Source organism: Furipterus horrens, unplaced genomic scaffold, assembly GCF_987537825.1.
Source record: "Furipterus horrens unplaced genomic scaffold, mFurHor1.1.pri manual_scaffold_1, whole genome shotgun sequence".
Classification (NCBI taxonomy): domain Eukaryota; kingdom Metazoa; phylum Chordata; class Mammalia; order Chiroptera; family Furipteridae; genus Furipterus; species Furipterus horrens.
Window position 1 is genome coordinate 2770667 of NW_028327171.1, and position 16987 is coordinate 2787653.

Sequence of the window (16987 nt, forward strand, 5' to 3'; positions counted from 1 at the left end):
CGGATTCAACAGTAACTCTCAGAAGGCTGCTTTCCAATGCCCGGAACCTGGGGAGGAACCCAAACAGGGCAGTGTTCTCAGCATAAATCTACACGGGGCGCTCCCGCGCAAACCCCATGAAGGCATCGGCCTGCTCAGGGCTGGTCCCTGGTGCCTTGCTGCACATTTCGGCGCCAGCGAGGGCAGGGGCCGCGGTCTCCAGCCGACACAGAGGCCCGCCCTCTCCCTCCAGTGGTCGCTCACCGCAGCATCTCTCCGTGGACCCTGGGGGGCAACACCCGACTGGGTCCTGAAGCTGTGATAGTGAAGGTCACTGCCAGGCGGAGGTTCCATGCCAGGGCCGGGAGAGAGAGGGGGACCTGGTGGGGCAACCCCCTAAGCGGGGCGGGGGCTGGGCAGATGGGGGAGGAAGCAGGACTTGAGCACTGGGAATCCTATTGGCTTCGGGAAATTTTTGCTATTTAGAGGCACATTCTAATGGCTCCCTGGACTGGCCCCGGCTCCCTGGAGCGTTTTCTGCGCAGAAGGGTGACCGAGGCCGTTTGAAAACAGGCGTGGGCCCCTCCCCGTCCCGCTGACCTCCTTAGTCCTGCGCCTGCGGGGCCCACCGAGGAGGCTCCGGGCTGATCTAATCTGCTCCCCGCGCCGCCTCCGGACGGTGGAAAATTCCGCGCTGGCGCGGGCGCAGCAGAGGCCCCTGGGTGTCGCGCTCGCATTCCGCAGCCCGGCCGCGGGCCCCCCAAACGCTGCGCTCCGGGCGCTCCTGCTCCAGTCGCCCGGCCAGAGCCGGGTTTTCTCTGGTTCTCCCCACCTGCCTGCGAGAAAAGCAGACAAAAGAAAAGCTGGCGACGCCCGTATTATCAGGGGGGTGGCGCGCGGCTGGGGTGGCGTTCCTTCCCGTGTGACTTTATTTCGTGTGTGTGCGTGTTATCAGCCGCGGTCCCCAGTCCCTGTGTGCCGGGCCCCTCCGCCGGGCTCTGCGCTCAGCACGTGGGGAGAACTGGAGAACGGGGGCCTTCCTAGACCCATCCACCTGGGGACCCCGGCGCCCTCCTGCACGTGGCCGCTGGGTCCTAGAGAGCGCAGCGTCAGGCGTCAGCAAGGGCTGCACAGCGCCCTCCCCCAGGTGCGGAGGGAGACCCGCCCAACCCCAACCCCCTCGCAGTAGGACCAGCGCCTTGATGCAGAGCCGCACCGAAAATTCCAGGGCCACCCAGGGGGGAGCGCTGGCTGGGGCGCCAGTGGGGGAGGGGGCGCAAATGGAGGGGGTCGGGTGAGCCCGCTGGGTTCCAGCCACTTCCCGCGCAGCGGGGCTGTGCTCCCAGACCCCTGCCTCTCTGCGCTCCTCGGGAATCACTGCAGTCAACCCGTTATTCTGGGGGTCCGGTCCGTCTCTGCGCCTCGAGATGGGAGAGAGCCCAGTGAGCTCCGTGCAGAGCTGCGTGTGCGCCCTGGCCCAAAGGCCATCACAGTGGCTTCTTCTGGGGCGCGGGGCTGCCAGGCCCCGAGCTGTCTCGGAGGGGAAAGGAAGGAAAGGGAAAAGGCAGGCTTTTCTTTTTAAAGAGTAGCAGGGCGCTTCCAGAAGAGCCCACAGAATTGGGGAGAGGAGGGGGCTGTCACCCCCAGCTCAAAGGCCTGAGCAGCGCCATCAGAGCTGGAGCTGAGCTTTAAGGAGACAGTGACCAGGGGGCCTCTGTCCGCTGGCGACCCACCGAAGGTCCTGAAAAATCTCAGTTCTCCGAGTCTTAGGAAAGTCTGCTCACTTTTCTGAGTCTTAGTTTTCGCTTCTGTAAAATCACAATGATTACAACTCCTGGGGGTAAAATAAAATGAAATTGTGGAACGCTGGAGAGGAATAACTAGGAGTGGTTTTTACCCACATTCAGAAACAATATATAATCTACGTCTTTTTAGTTGAATCAGTTTTGACAAAGAGCCATGGCTAAGTTAATCACTCAGTACCTGTATTGTATTGAAGGCAACAGGCCCAATCCCCTCCAAGATCGCCCCCCTTAAGTCCAAGACAGGTGAGGTCATCACTGACCAGGAACAGCAAATGCGGCGGTGGACCGAGCGCTACCTCGAGCTGTACGCGACGAGGAACACCGTAACAGACACTGCTCTTAACGCCATCCCAGACCTACCAGTCATGGAGGAGCTAGACACCCCACCTACTGCGGCAGAGCTCGGCAAAGCCATTGACCGCCTCGCTTGCGGGAAAGCACCAGGAAGCGACGGAATCCCTCCAGAAATTCTAAAGAGCGGGAAACCAGTCCTGCTACAGCCGCTCCACCATCTACTCTGTCTCTGCTGGAAGGAGGGTTACATCCCCCAGGATATGAGAGACGCCAACATTATCACCATGTACAAGAACAAAGGAGACCGCAGCGACTGCAACAACTACCGGGGCATCTCTCTCCTCAGCGTCGTCGGCAAAGTATTCGCCCGGGTCGCTCTTGCCCGCCTGCAGACCCTTGCTTCCCGCGTCTACCCAGAGTCCCAGTGTGGCTTCAGAGCTGGCCGCTCAACAGTGGACATGATCTTCTCCCTACGCCAGCTGCAGGAGAAGTGTCACGAGCAGCATAAACCACTCTACCTCGCCTTTATCGACCTCACGAAGGCGTTTGATCTGGTCAGTCGAAGCGGACTCTTCAGCTTGCTACGGAAGATTGGCTGTCCACCACATCTGCTTGCTGTGGTCATGTCCTTTCACGACAACATGCACAGCACGGTGTCCTACAACGGCGCAACCTCTGAGGCCTTCCCAGTCAGCAGCGGAGTAAAGCAGGGCTGCGTCCTCGCGCCTACGCTGTTCGGAATCTTCTTCTCCATGCTCCTCCAATACGCCTTTAAGGACTGCAGCGAGGGCGTCTTCATTCACACCAGATCCGATGGCAAGCTCTACAACCTGACCCGTCTACGAGCCAAGACCAAAGCCAAAGAGGTGCTCATCCGTGAGATGCTCTTCGCCGACGACGCAGCCTTGACATCACACTCCGAAGAGGGACTCCAGCAGCTAGTCACTTGCCTTTCCCACGCATGCAAGGAGTTCGGACTAGCCATCAGCCTGACGAAGACGAATGTTATGGCTCAAGGCACAGGGACTCCCCCATGCATCACCATCGACGGATACACCCTGGAGGTTGTCAATGACTTCACTTACCTCGGGTCCACCATCTCGAGCTCTCTGTCAGTCGACTTGGAGGTCAACCGGAGAATCGCCAGGGCAGCCACAGTTATGGCCAGACTGAACCGGCGAGCGTGGAACAATTCCAGCCTCACTGAGAAAACCAGACTGCGCATCTACCAAGCCTGCGTACTCAGCACTCTCCTCTATGGCAGCGAGACGTGGACCACCTACGCAAGGCACGAAAGGAAACTCAACAGCTTCCACATGAGGTGCCTGCGACGCGTCCTGCATGTCGCCTGGCAGGATAAGGTTCCCGACACCGAGGTGCTGAAGCGAGCCAACATGAGCAGTTTGCATGCAGTTCTTAGTGAGAGACGCCTCAGGTGGCTCGGCCATGTCAAAAGAATGGATGCAGGCCGTATCCCCAAAGACCTCCTCTACGGCGAGCTAGCAGAAGGCCGGAGGATGACAGGGCGCCCAAAACTGCGGTTCAAAGACATCTGCAAAAAGGACATGACACAATGCTCCATCAATCTCAACACATGGGAAGTTCAAGCAGACGACCGCCTAGCCTGGAGGCTCGCGGTCAGGCAAGGTACGTCACGCGCGGAGGCTGCGCGCAACGAGGAGGCGGCCCAGAAAAGATCGAGGCGGAAGCAGCGTCAACAGCAGCAACAACGGCCATCTGCCTTCACCTGTACCAAGTGCGGCAGGGATTGTCACTCCCGAGTCGGACTGCACAGCCATTCTCGGCGGTGCAGATAGAAGCTCAAGAAGCTACGCCATCGTCTCTCGAGACGGACGGCTGCCGATGACGATGACGATGACCTGTATTGTATTAATGCAGTCGGTAGATACTTACCGAGCACTAGCTATGTGCCAGGCTCTGGGCTATGTCAGAGGATGCAGACTGAGCCAAACTCAAGGGTCCCTGCTCTGGGCAAGCCCCCACTGGCGTGGGGAGACAGGGGGTGAACTAACTAAATAAGAAACTATGAGTGTTTTAGGTGGCGACAGTGATATGGAGAAAACTAACGCGGAAACGTGGGGGGACGTGGCCAGAGGGCAGTGATTTTGAACGCGTGACGAGGAAAAGGCTCAGGGAGAAGGTGGTCTTTGAGGCAACCAGGAGGTGAGGGGTGAGCCCCGTGGATTTCTGGGGGAAGAACATTCCGGGTGTGGCCGCCAGCCAGGGAGCTGGGCCCTCCCTGTGGGAGGAACAGACACCGTTGGGGGTGGGTAACGGTGGGACGCAGTCATGGTCATGGTCACAGTCTGGTGGGTGGAGACGGGGCAGGGGCCGGCAGGGCTGGTGGGACCCTGAAAGCAGCTGGCTGTAAGGACTGGCTTTCATGGTGGCATGGGACGGCACTGCGGGGCCCCACCTTGGGTCCTCACCGACTGTCCTGTAAGTCCGTTTCCAGCGGGGACACTGGCAGGCACCCAGCAAGCATTCACTGGAAGCCTTGCTCTGGAGAACACAAGGAAACGTAACACAGACCACGCTTCCGGGGCCTCGGTCCTGCCGGGAATAAAAGTCCTGCAAAAGCGATCAGTGACCAATGCAAGACCTCCTCTAAGACTTGCTACGTTGTGCAGAGGGGCCCTGCAGGCAGGAGGAAACTGGGTGCTTTGGGAAGCCCAGGGGAACCCCCAGGGTGGTGCCTGATTGCAGCAGGCGCCCAGGGACCTTTGCCACGGAGGCAGTGCCTGGCCTTGAGGGACAAAGCTTTAGGGTTCAGTAAGTCTCCTCCTCTCTGGGCTGGGGTGGCCTGCAGCCCCTGGCAGCGCCTCCCTCGGGCCACGGCGGCTGTGGGTGGCCCTCCGGTGACAAGGTGTTAAAGGGCCTTGGAAGAAGTCACTGGCCCTGCTGGTTGCTACCCGGAATGTTTCCCGGGAGGAAGTGACCACAAGGAGTCAGGTGTCCCGGCCTCCGCCTCATCGCTTTACCAGACCCGTCCGGGGCTCTGGGACCGGCGCCCGGGGCAGCTCTCAGGCGGGTGCAAAAGCAGTGTCCGGCTTTTTTAAAAGAAAGTTTTAGGTAGCATTTCTTAAATTGGTGCCTCTTCTGATAATGTTTGATGTCACAGTGGCTAATTTATACCTTATTTTTTCAGATTAGAGAGGTATTGCTCATAATCATCCGCAATATTTGCACCCATGTTCACCCCTTCTAAAGACCACATTAGAAATGTTTGACTCCGTGAGTTCCATAAAGGTGCCCATGCAAGCACCGCAGCGAAGTCTATCCAGAGCGCTTATGGGGACGATGCAGGGACTGAAAGAAGCTGCAGGAGGTGGTTTTCCTGTTTCCGAAGTGGACATTTCAGTTTGAAAAACGCACCAAAAAGGGGTTGTCCAGAAAACTTGAATCTGAAGTGTTGGAAGCTGTTGTCACAGGAAACCCCACCGCTACCTCTAGGGAACTTGCAGAACAACGTAACGTCGCCCATACGACCGTGCTGAGCCAACTGAAAAGGATGGGAAAGGTTTCAGTAGCTGGAAAATGGGTCCCACACGAACTGTCCCCAGAGGACCTGCAACAGCGTGCTGCTCGTTGTGAATCATTCCTTTCGCGACACCTTCAGGCACCATTTTTAGGCAGGCTTGTTACAGGTGCTGAGAAGTGGATCCTTTACTACAACGTTAAATGCCGCCGATCATGGATCAGTCGAGGAGGAAGAAGAGCTCAACAACCAACAGGAGGACTTCATCCAAAGAAGATCATGTTGAGTGCATGGTGGGATACGGAAGGAACTGTCCATTCCAAACCGTTAGACAACAATCAAACAATTACTGCTAATCTTTCCTGTGAACAATTTTGTCATCTGAAAGCAGCTTTGAACCAAAAGCGACCCTCCTCAGTCAACAGAAAGGGTGTCGTCTTCCATCACGGTAATGCTCATCCTCACACAGACTGACTCACCAAAAATTCCTTGAAAGAGCTCGGTTGGGAAATATTGCTTCATCCTCCATGTTCTCCTGACCTTGCTCCTTCTGACTGTCCCTTGTTTCAGGGACCACGGAGCCATTTGGATGGTCTTAGGTTGACATCAAGAGAAGAGGTTGAAAATGAGTGGGATTCATATTTTGCTTCAAAACCTAAAGAATTTTGCAAGTGTGGCATTTATAAGTCAGTTGACAGATGGAATGAGGTTCTAGAAAGCAAAGGAGGTTATGTTAATGAGTAAATATTTTCATAATCATGGCTTTTTCATTTTTAAAATAGACCTCAAAATTGGACATTATTTTTGCACCGACCTTACATTATATGGACAGGCCAGTCTCCCTTCCAGGTCTCTGACCCTCGTGGCTTTGTGATCCTGTCCGAGGCCTCTCGCCAGGCAGCAGGGGAGGATCAGGACAGAGACGTTCGGTGAAGTCAGTTCAGAAAAGCCCACAATGCCTGGTCACCCAGAGCCCTCCGCAGAGCAGAACCTGCCGGCTGGCCCCTCAGAGGCCGGCCAAGGGCTCCATTGTGACGTCACGGGCTTGTCACTGCAGGCTCTCTGCTCTGGGCTGCCGCTCCAGAAGGCCCTCGGCCTCTGGCCTCTGGACAGGCCTGGACAAGTCCTGTCCCCACAGGGACTCAGCCCTGCCCACCCTGGCTCTGAAACCCAGACAGCCATGTGCCAGTTCTCCCCCAGCTCCGCGCCCAGCACAGCGCGGGCTGGGCTGCCTCTTGGGGCCAGAGAGGGGCCCCTGTCCTACGCTTCCCACTCACAGCATAATGTTTTATTTATTTCATGATTTGAATATGTTCCCGTATCATATGGTTCAGCTACAAAACATGACACAGTGGAAAGTGTCTTTTCCCATCTGCTCAGTTCTTATCCCTCACCCTGGAGAGGACTCTGCCTGGCGGGAGACGGTGGAACAAACACCTGCTGTTCGTGGTCTCAGAACTAGGTGACCGCAGGACTGACAAAGCCGGGACAAGGTCCGGGTGTGAAACAGGATGCCTGGCAGTGAACAGCTGGTGCGAAAGAGCCAGGGAACAGCCAAGCCCAGAAAGAACAAAAGTGTTTACAGACCCCTCTGCCCAGTGCCGGGGGCTGTCTGACGGCTGCGTGCTGAGACGCCTCTTCTCTTCCCTGTCTGAATAGACCTCTGCTTGCAGTCCCCGAGGTTGAGGAGGGGGTTCCTCTGTTGGGGAGGTGTTGCCTGACAGCCCCAAAAGGTAGCCACGGTTATTAATTTGTTTATCTTTCTAGAGCGTCCCCCCTCCCCCGCTGCCTTGTTCGTTTCGGGGTTTTTTGTTTGTTTGTTTTCACATACAAGCAAATTGAACATCCCTTTTGTCCCCACTTCCAGCTCCTTTCTGTCCTGCTTGCCTGCTAGTGCACCACATGAGTTCTGTCCCTGGTGGTATGCAGTGACCAGTGGATCGCAGAGACCTCTCCATCACGGGACACAGAGCGTGTCCTTCTCACTGACACCCGCTGGCTGTAGGCCATGTGCCACCCCCCCCCCCCCCACCCCCCGCAGGCGGCCCGTTCTGCGGTTCGCAGTCTCCTGCTCTTGGACAATGTGGCCGTAGATAACTTCATGTCCCGCGTGATTGTGTTTATGCAGAAGGTACGTTCCTGGAAGTGGACTTGCTGAGTCAAAGGACATGGCTGCTGTGGACAGATGTTGCCAGATTACCCCTCTCTGCAGCGGGCAGGCCGGCCTGGGCTCCCGGCAGCCAGGGGGGAGAGCGAGTGCCTGGCTCCCCAGGGCTCCCCCAACAGTTCCTTTGCAAATGTTTGGATTTTTGCCGTTTCTGATAAAACTTTTAAAAATCAGTATGATTTTAATCCCTATATTTCTTCTGATTGACATGGAGCATATTTTCATGTTTAAGAGCCAAGTATATAGTTGAGAAGCCTCTATTACTAGGTTATTGGCTTTGAACACTCAAGAATGGATTGTACAATTTTGTCAAAATCTGTTGGGACGTGCACAGAGACTGCATCGTTTTTCTGTAGAATTCAGTGGATTTCCTGACACTGAATCAGCCTGACATTCTGGGAATAAGCCCCATTTGGTCACGGTGTACGCCAGTATCTTCACCTGCTGATGAATTCTGTTTGCTAAAATATTGGTTAACATCTTTTATTGATAGTACAGTGTGCAGAACTTAAGTGTACACAAACCCAAAGTATACCAGTACATGTGCGTATGCATGTATACATATGCAGTATATTAATACATAAGAATCTGCGCATAAAGTATGTTAATAAAAAGCTGAGATGAGAAAATGGAGTAGAAAAATACATGATTAATCATCAGAAAGGCAGAAAACAAGGAACAAAGGAATCGAATAGATGGAACAAATAGAAAATAAATAGCAAAATGGTAGGACTCAGGCAACTCGCTCAGGGATTACTTGACATATGAATACAAAACACTCCAGTTAAAAGACTGAAGCAGGCAGACGGGACTAAGGAGCTGAGACCCAAGTGCGTGCCGTCCGCCGTGGGCACCCCTTACAGAGAGGGACAGAGTTAGGATGTGACAGAAGGAGGAAGAAAGTCAAACCATATGATACTAGCAAAAATAAATCCAGCCATTGTCTTAACATCAGACAGCTTACACTGTAAGGCAAGAACCATTACTAGTATGAGAACAGGGTCAATTCAGCAAGAAAGCCCATGGATCTGAAATTTGTATATACTTAATAACATCATTTCAAAATAGATATGAACAGAATTAAAGGAAGAAGTACATAGTCATAGCTGAGAATTAGTCATATATTTGCCTACTCTCTTTTCTCATTATTAGCTTTTTAATTGTACTTTTTTAATTGTGATTATCCTAATGCTTTCTATTTTATTTTATTTATTTATTATTTTTAGAAAGAGGGAAAAGGAGGGAGAAAGAAAGGGAGAGAAACATCAGTGTGCGGTTGCCTCCCATGCGCCCTCAATGGGGGACCTGGGCCGCAACCCAGGCCTGTGTCCTAACTGGGAATCGAACCAGCGACCCTTTGGTTCACAGGCCAGCACTCAATCCACTGAGCCACACCAGCCAGGGATGTCTTTTTTCAGTTCATGAGATTTTCTATCTCTTCTGAAGTCAGTTTTAGCAACTTATATTTCCATTACAGCACTGTTTAATATAACTAGAATACATGCCACATATATAATTTAAAATGATCTAGCGGCCATATTTAAAGAGTAAAAAAGAAAAGCAATTAAAATTATTTGAAATAATATTTTATTTAACCAACTATATCTGAAATATTATCATTATCAATACAAGCAACATGTGATCAGTAAAAGTTATTAACGGAATATTCTTGTTTTGCTTTATAAGCCTTCAAAGCCCAGTGTGCGTTTTACATGTACGACACACGTCCGTGCCAAGGCTCCCCGTGTGGCCCGGAGTGACTGCGTCGCAGGGCTCCCTTCTTGAGCCGCGTCCTCTCACCCAGGCTTTCAAATGTATTTGAAATTTTATTTTCCCAACACTGGGCAAAGTAGTCATATGACTTGCTTACTTCCTATGGTTTCTCCGGTTGTTGGAATTCAACGAATCTCATTTTATGTATTTGCTCTGTCTTCCTTCCTCTTGATTTTATGAGTCATTAAGTTTATATATTTTATTGTTATTTTGTTTTTCAGAGGAAAATCTTTTAAAATGATTGATTACTTGTGTGTTCTCCTGTTTTATAATCATTATATTCTAACTTTGTGTTTCATTTATTCCCTCGGCGAGCCTCTCCTGTTCCTAACTTGTCGATTATCTTCCTTCATTTATTTTGATTATTTCTGTTTATTAATAAGAGTCTGCAAGGCCGTACGTTCCCAGCCAGCCCTGCTTTCGCTGTGTTGCCAGAAGCACTGAGAGCTGCGTCTCCCTCATTTCCGTGTCCTGTTCTCTGTGGTCACCGTTCCTTTTTCTTTTTCTGACTCGGCGACTGTTTGGAAGAGTAGTTAGAATTTCCCGGCTAGTAAAGGCTTTTGTGCTTTGGGGTTTTTGACGCTAATTTCTACATTAAAGATTGATGCTTTCTGTTCTGTTTTGTTGTTTGGAAAACTTAAGGTTTGTTCTGCGGTAACCTGGAAAGAAGATGATTGGTACTCTTTATTTTTCTTATTTATCATGTCATTTAGTTCTCCTTTAGGACTGTCAATTTCCCCCCCACTTGCCCTGGAAAGTTTTGAAGATTAATTTTTCTCTTTGTCTTGGTATTCTGTGGTTTTACTATGATGTATCTAGGCACGCATTTATTTCAATGATCATTCTCAGATTTGGGTATACTTCTCTAGCTGAATGAAGGCTCTTATTTTACTTTGATATTGAAGAAATCTTAGCCATTACCTCTTGAATATTGCCCAGATATTTAAATATTGAGTATTTGCATTTTTTTTTCTGTATTGGAATTTCTCTCAGATGTATGCTGGGTTTTTTTTTTCTTTTTCTTTTTTTCATTCAGATGTTTATATTCTTAACTTCTCTCTTGTATTTTCCATCTCTTAATTTTTTGATGCATGTTGGGTAATTCCCTCTAATATTCCGGTTCATCAATACTCTCCTCATCTGTGACAAATACACTGTTACCAGTTGCATTTTCCTGTAGAAAGTTTATGTTTCCTTTCGCAAACTTCTCTGTGGTTCTTTGGCAATATCTCTGCTTTATTTTCATTCTGTTCTTATAGTTTATAAACACATATTTCTATATTTTTGAACAGGTTAAGTTTTATTGTGCTGTTACCTTTGGGTCTTCACATGCAGTTTTCCCCATTTAGCGCCGCTGTGGTTTCCCCTCATGACCGCTCACTGCCTCGTGCAGTTTGGTGATTTTTCCGTGTGGCCCCTATTTGTGTGGTAGCTCCAGTCCCCCGGGTTTGGAGGCACCTTCACAGAGCAGCTTTGTTGCTGTTTTGTTTTGTTTTGGCATTTCCTTTGCCAGGGCCCTTATGGTTTGTTTTCGTGTGTGTGTGTGTGTGTGTGTGTGTGCTGAGCTACCTTTTACAGGGATATGGTGGCCGGAGGCCACTGCGCCAGGCAGGTAGAGTGGATTTACAGTCACTAACAGTGCTGGCCTGGGCTTCTGATTTCCAGTTTTTGTTTCCTTCCCCAAAGTCTACGTCAATGACAAGCCTTCTTGTCACTTCTCTGACTGGGGGGAGAAAGTTTCTAATCATTGTTTCTGTGACGTCGGCAAAGAAGACACCTACAGGAGAAGAGCTCCTGGTGGCTAACTGGGCTCAAGTTTTAAAAAGCAGAGCCGAGCGACTGTTTCTACACAGGGGCCTTTGATGCCAAGTGCACTTGGCCGAGAAGCCTGCCCTGAAGCCCTGCCCCTGCCCTGAGCTGCCCGCGGGCACTGGGTTCCTGCCACCGAGCCGGCCCTCGGAGAGGAGCTCCAGGAATCCCGTTTCAGCCAATAGGATCGAGGCTTCCCATGTCCCATCAGAGCAGCTCCATTCTGACCAATCAGGATAGTGCTTTTTGGACCAATCAAATCACGGGGATTTGGAGTCCTGATTTGCATGAGGATGGACCATCAGGAACCAGGGCCAGGACTCTATGTAAGGCAGCCCCCCGGGGCTTGGAGAGTACTTTTCCTTTCCCCTGAAGACCGATGAGCGTGCTTCTCAGGCTGGAGCTGAAACACCCAAGATGAAGGTGTCTCGTGGGAGCAGAGCTGTCTAGCGGGAGAGGGACCCTGCTCCCTGGGCCACCTCACCCCAGGGTCTCCTGACAGCCGTTCCGTATCAGTCCAGTCATCTGCACTGAATACAGTTTCTTTCTTTGCTGCACCCCAAGGGGGGGGGGCGTCCTGTTGGCATCTCATTGGAGTCAGCGACGATTGGGTGACAGTTCTTATTTCAAGCCTGGAGCAGCGGTTTGTGTGTCCCGGCTGACGTGGAGCTCAGCTCTCACTCCATGTGTGTCCACGTGTGCACGTTGGGTGCAGGCGCTTTTTCCGTGAGAACAGTGAATGCGCAGCTTCCGGCCTGTCTCAGGTTGTCATTTCCCACAGGCTCCTCGTCCTGCGTTCCCATCCTCGCGTTCGCCTTTCTTGCCTTAGGGCCTGGCTATGCATACATTTTTAAAATGTTGTATCTAGAATTTTTATTTGTTTAAAGTAAAAATGAGGGGTTTACCAATAGAGTGGCCAGAGTTCCACCAATAAGATTGGAAGAGAACTTTTTTTTTTTACAGTACGTCAAAGACAGCTTTATTCTAGAATAAAATTCAAGATTTGTCTGAATTTTTAAGATCATCAGGACGCTGAAGACATCCTGCTTGAGGCAGAAGTTTGGGCCAGTTTCCTTCATCCCCGGAGGCCGCATGATGGTTCTGTCTCGTCATCGGGGCCCTTCTGTGGCACAGCCGGGAAGCGGTGCCCCGGGATGACCATGGCTGTGGAACGGGGACCACTCCGCAGGCAGGTCCGGATGCGTCAGTAAACACCCCGGACTGGGGGGCACTTGCCTGGCTCTGGGGTCCACAGCTGTGTTGCCCAGGCCGGCCTGCCCAGAGCTGTCGGGGGCAGACCTTCAGAAGTTCCTGTTACTCATGACAAAGTGAGGGCACGGCCCCGGGCTGCCAAGGGGAAAGAAAAGGCGCCCCAGCAAGTCCCCCTCTCGCCCCACCGGAAGTCCCCACAGTCGACTGCCTTGGAGACCTTCCCAGAAATGTTACGTGCAAGGTATTCTTCTCTTTTTAACACAGGAGCGAGTCCTCAGGTTTCCATTCTTTATTTCTCGATCCGTTTTGGACATGCCTTCCGGTCAGTGGGTGTAGTTTTCCCTCGCGGGGTTTGCCCCAGTGTTGCCGATCTTCGGGGAACAGGCGCTGGGCTTCTTGTCCCCGTGTTTGCGGTTTCCTGCGGCACTTCGGGGCGCGCCCTGCGCAGTCCTTGTCCGAGGGTGGGAGCCGGTCTGCGGGGGATGCGGGGCCCGCTTTGTGCACGCACCCTGGGCCGGACATCCAGAGGCTCGGCCCCACCGCACACCGTCGCCAGCGCGGGACCGCTGCGCCGTGAGCAGGACTCCAAGGATCCTCCAAACCTGTCTCTTCCGCTTGGCAACCCCGGGGGTGCAAAGCTGTCACCACCCGACACCCTGTCGAGGACAGAAGTCTGGATGTGGATATCAAGAGGAGGTTCTCATGGCTTTTGAGGAATGTGGTTGCTTGAACGGCTTTTAAGATTCCAAATGGATCGGAGGCTGGAGGGCAGAACGAGGGACAGTGAATGAAAAACCCGTGTGCACTGAACTCTTTAGTAATTGTATCTATTTTTGGGAAGTAACGTTTTTAATGTAAAAAAAAGTGGAACCTGTGAAAACACACCAAGAAGTTAATAAAGTTACTAATGTGTGGGTAATTAAATAATTTTAATTATTTCAATTGTTAAATTATTTAATTATAGTTAAGTAAAGCTAACTATTTAAACGGTTATTTAATGTATTGCAGTATTAAATTAAAGTACTTTGTGTGGGGGTGGTGAACACACAAGGCAGTTAATAAAAATAATTCCAGGACTGAGACAAACCGTGTTTGGGGACACGGCCCTTTATTCTTAAAAACGAGTTGTTGAGTAACTTGGGATATCTCTCCCGTGTCTACCGCGTGGGCAGGAAGTCTGGGAGCAAAGATAACACAAAGTTACACCGTACGAGTTAGTTACGGGGGGTTACCGTGACCTTAGGGATCTGTCACGCTCTCTCTTGTAACTCACCGTCTCCCCTCTGACGCATTATTCCGTTGTGTTACTTTCTGGGGCCTACACGTTAGGACACGGATGTGCCATCATCCGCTGAGCTAACCTAGATATCCTTAGACGTCTTGGTAACTCCCAACATTTTAACTTCAAAAGCGACGCTATCTTGAGTGCCCTGCAGGGCGGTGTGCTGCCTCATGCGCTTCTTACATTGTTTCCTCGGGAGACGTTTTTCGGTGTGGAATGGCCAGGTCAAAGGTTATGGGCGTTTTTAAGCCTTTCTGCTCTGTTTTGGCCATCTTGACCTTTGGAAAGGTTGCAGGAGTTTCTGTTGCCCTTAGTTCCTCCTAGTCAGGTTCCTCCTGACTGTTTTACAAAGAAAAAAACCCAACCAAACAAATGGGTCTCATTTTAAAATTGTACTTGTTTGTTCCCAGCGAGTGGTAGCATTTTATGTTTCTATAGGCTGTCAGTTTGGTATGATTTGCGGGTGTGTTCATTTAAGAAAAAAATCATTGATCTGTAAGGGGTTATGATAAAATAAGGGTTTCAAACCCTGGTCATATATGTTGCAACTGATCTCCCCCATTTTTCTGGGAACGTCTTGATAATTTTGTTGAAGAGGAGGTTAGGCAGACTTGAGTCTGTCTCCCCCGCCCCCTTCCCATGGTGCGTGGTGATCTGTCAGCAGAGAGGGTCCCGAAGCCCAGAGGCTGCGCAAGGTGGAATGTTGAGGACAGTGGCGCCCTTGTCACGGGCTCCGTCCGCAGGGTCTGGTCACGGACAACTGTCCTGCCATAGAACCCGGGGACAGGGGTGCGCTGGGCAAGGTTTGCTTGACCGTGGCCTGGATGGCTTCTGATGCTTCTTGCTCTAGGGTCCCCTCGAATCTGGCCACTTACCTGGCGCTCTGGGGTAGAAGTTGCAGTACACACCCCGCCACGTGGGGCACCTTGTTCCAGACTCCACGCAGGCCACTGGTCGGAGCCTCCTCTTTGTCCTGGGCGGCTGCAGGGCCAGCAGGGTGTAGAATGTGTCCCAGGGCCTAAAGGTCACTTCGGGCGCGGGGACCTTGGGTTTGGTCCTCATCCAGAGCCCATCCATCTAGTCAGCAGTCCTGGAGTGGCACGGAATGCAAAGCCAGCATTTTTCTCGGTGGGGGTCATGATTAAAATACCTCGAATTCCTGCCGCTGTCTGGGCGCCGCGGAGAACGAAGCCCACACCAGAGCAGAGAGGGAGAGACCCGGGTCTCGCTGACATCCTGAACCGCTTAGTCAACGGGCCCCGCAGCTCCCCTGCGGGGAGTTTTTATTATATAACGTGGTACATTCCCGTATTGATTCTGCTGGTTCCACTTGGGGTTTCTGTTATTTGTGGCCAGAGCCTCCCCGTGGATGGAGCCGTTACAAGGCCCGCACCCCCGAGAGCCCCAGGCGGCTTGGCCCGGCCAGGAGCTGTCTGCAGCCGCCCGCCCCACGGCCCGGGCCTTTGGCAAATCTTCCCTGGGATGGAATTTCCTTCTCCCTCTCCTGCAGGGAGCTGGCTTTCATTCCGCTTCGCTCCGGCTCCTCCGGGAAATTCTAGAAAACCCTCCCAGCCTGTACCTGTGCCCCCTGCAGGCTCCCATTTCGGAACAGGGGCGAGTCACTGCTCATGGGTCAGGGGCACCACTCAGTAGTTGGTGGGGGGGTGTCACTGTGGAGGGGACAGGGGCGGCGTGGAGGGGACCAGCCCTGTTGCCTCTGTCTGGTTTGTAGCTTCTCCCTGGCTGGGCCCTTTCCGCTGCCCGGCAGTCGGCTCCCCCGGTCCTGAGAAACCCGAGCGAGGGGCTTCGGGCTGTTAGAGCCGGCCCGCAGCACTGTCCCCCAGGGCCCAGGCTCTTCCTTCTCTCGGCCTCGGCCTCCTTGGAAGTGGCACCATCTGCCAGCTGGTTTCCAGATGGCGACACTGACTGGGGAAGGGCCATCCTGAGCAGTGAGAGAGCCTGGTCTACCTGTTGCTCGCAGGAGAGGGTGTCGCCCTTCCTGCCTCCCTGCCCCCACCCGCAGCTCCTGCTCCGGTCCCATCTGTGTGTCCCCGGCTCATCCCGAGGGAACCACCACCACCAGGGGTGGAGGCTCCTGCCGCAGGCGCCAGCTGCTTGGGAGGGGGGTGGCTGCCTGAGCCCACGGGGGATCTTGGAAGGAGGCTGGGCTCCTAGATACTGTGACAAGCAAGGGCACCGTCTAGAAATACGAGTGTCAGAGTTTTGCTGTGTTCCGGGACGTGAGCTACAATATTTAACACCCACCTCAAGCCAGGCGCTTGTATCTTACAAAGGCCGAGACTGTGCTTTGGCGTTAGGAATTTTTTTTTTTTTTCAATTATCAAACAACCCTTTTTCTCAAATACTGCGGTGACAGAGTTCGCAAGTGGGCGGCCCAGGAAGCCGTCTCCTGGGAGGTGGGTGGAGGGGGACCCAGTGCACTGCGCAGCCCACCCCGCGTTCAGTGAGGCCCAGGGCTCCTCGGACGCAGCTCCCCACCGTCAGCAAAGACAGGCCCGTCCCTGGCCATGCGCGGGGTTGCCCGGCCCCACGCTGCCTTCGCCTGGAGAGCGAGGTCGGGCACGAGCCTTTCTAGACGGACGTGTCTTCCCGCCCCCACGCCAGCCCACGCGGGCCGCCCGCAGATGGTGCTCTGGGGCCTTGGTGTGCAATTAAAAGAAATGCTTAATCAGATCAGCCCACTTGGAGTGAGCTGGCTGGAACGGGAAGGCTGTGCAGAGCTGCCCACAGTGGAAATTTACCAGGTCCAAGCGGACACCCAATACTCCCAGGTTGTTTTGAAATAGATGCTGCTGTGTGCTGTAAGGTTCTCAGGGCCGTTTGCAAATATTTAAAAGCCTTTCCACTAATGAGAATTGCTTTCGGAGATCACACACACACACACACACACACACACACACACACACACACAGAGCCCCAAATGCCCCGGCTCCGAAGGCTTATACTACATGCAGGGGAGAAGTGGGACCCCCCCACCCCTGCCCCACCGACCTCAGTCATCTCAATTATCTCTTCAAACTGGTGGAGGCTCAAGAATCCCCTCTATCATCCCTTGAGACAGCTCTCATTTTTAAAAACATTTATTTATATACTTCCCCCCCCCAAATGTCATGGCTAACTTTCCATTCATTATCAAAATATTCTTT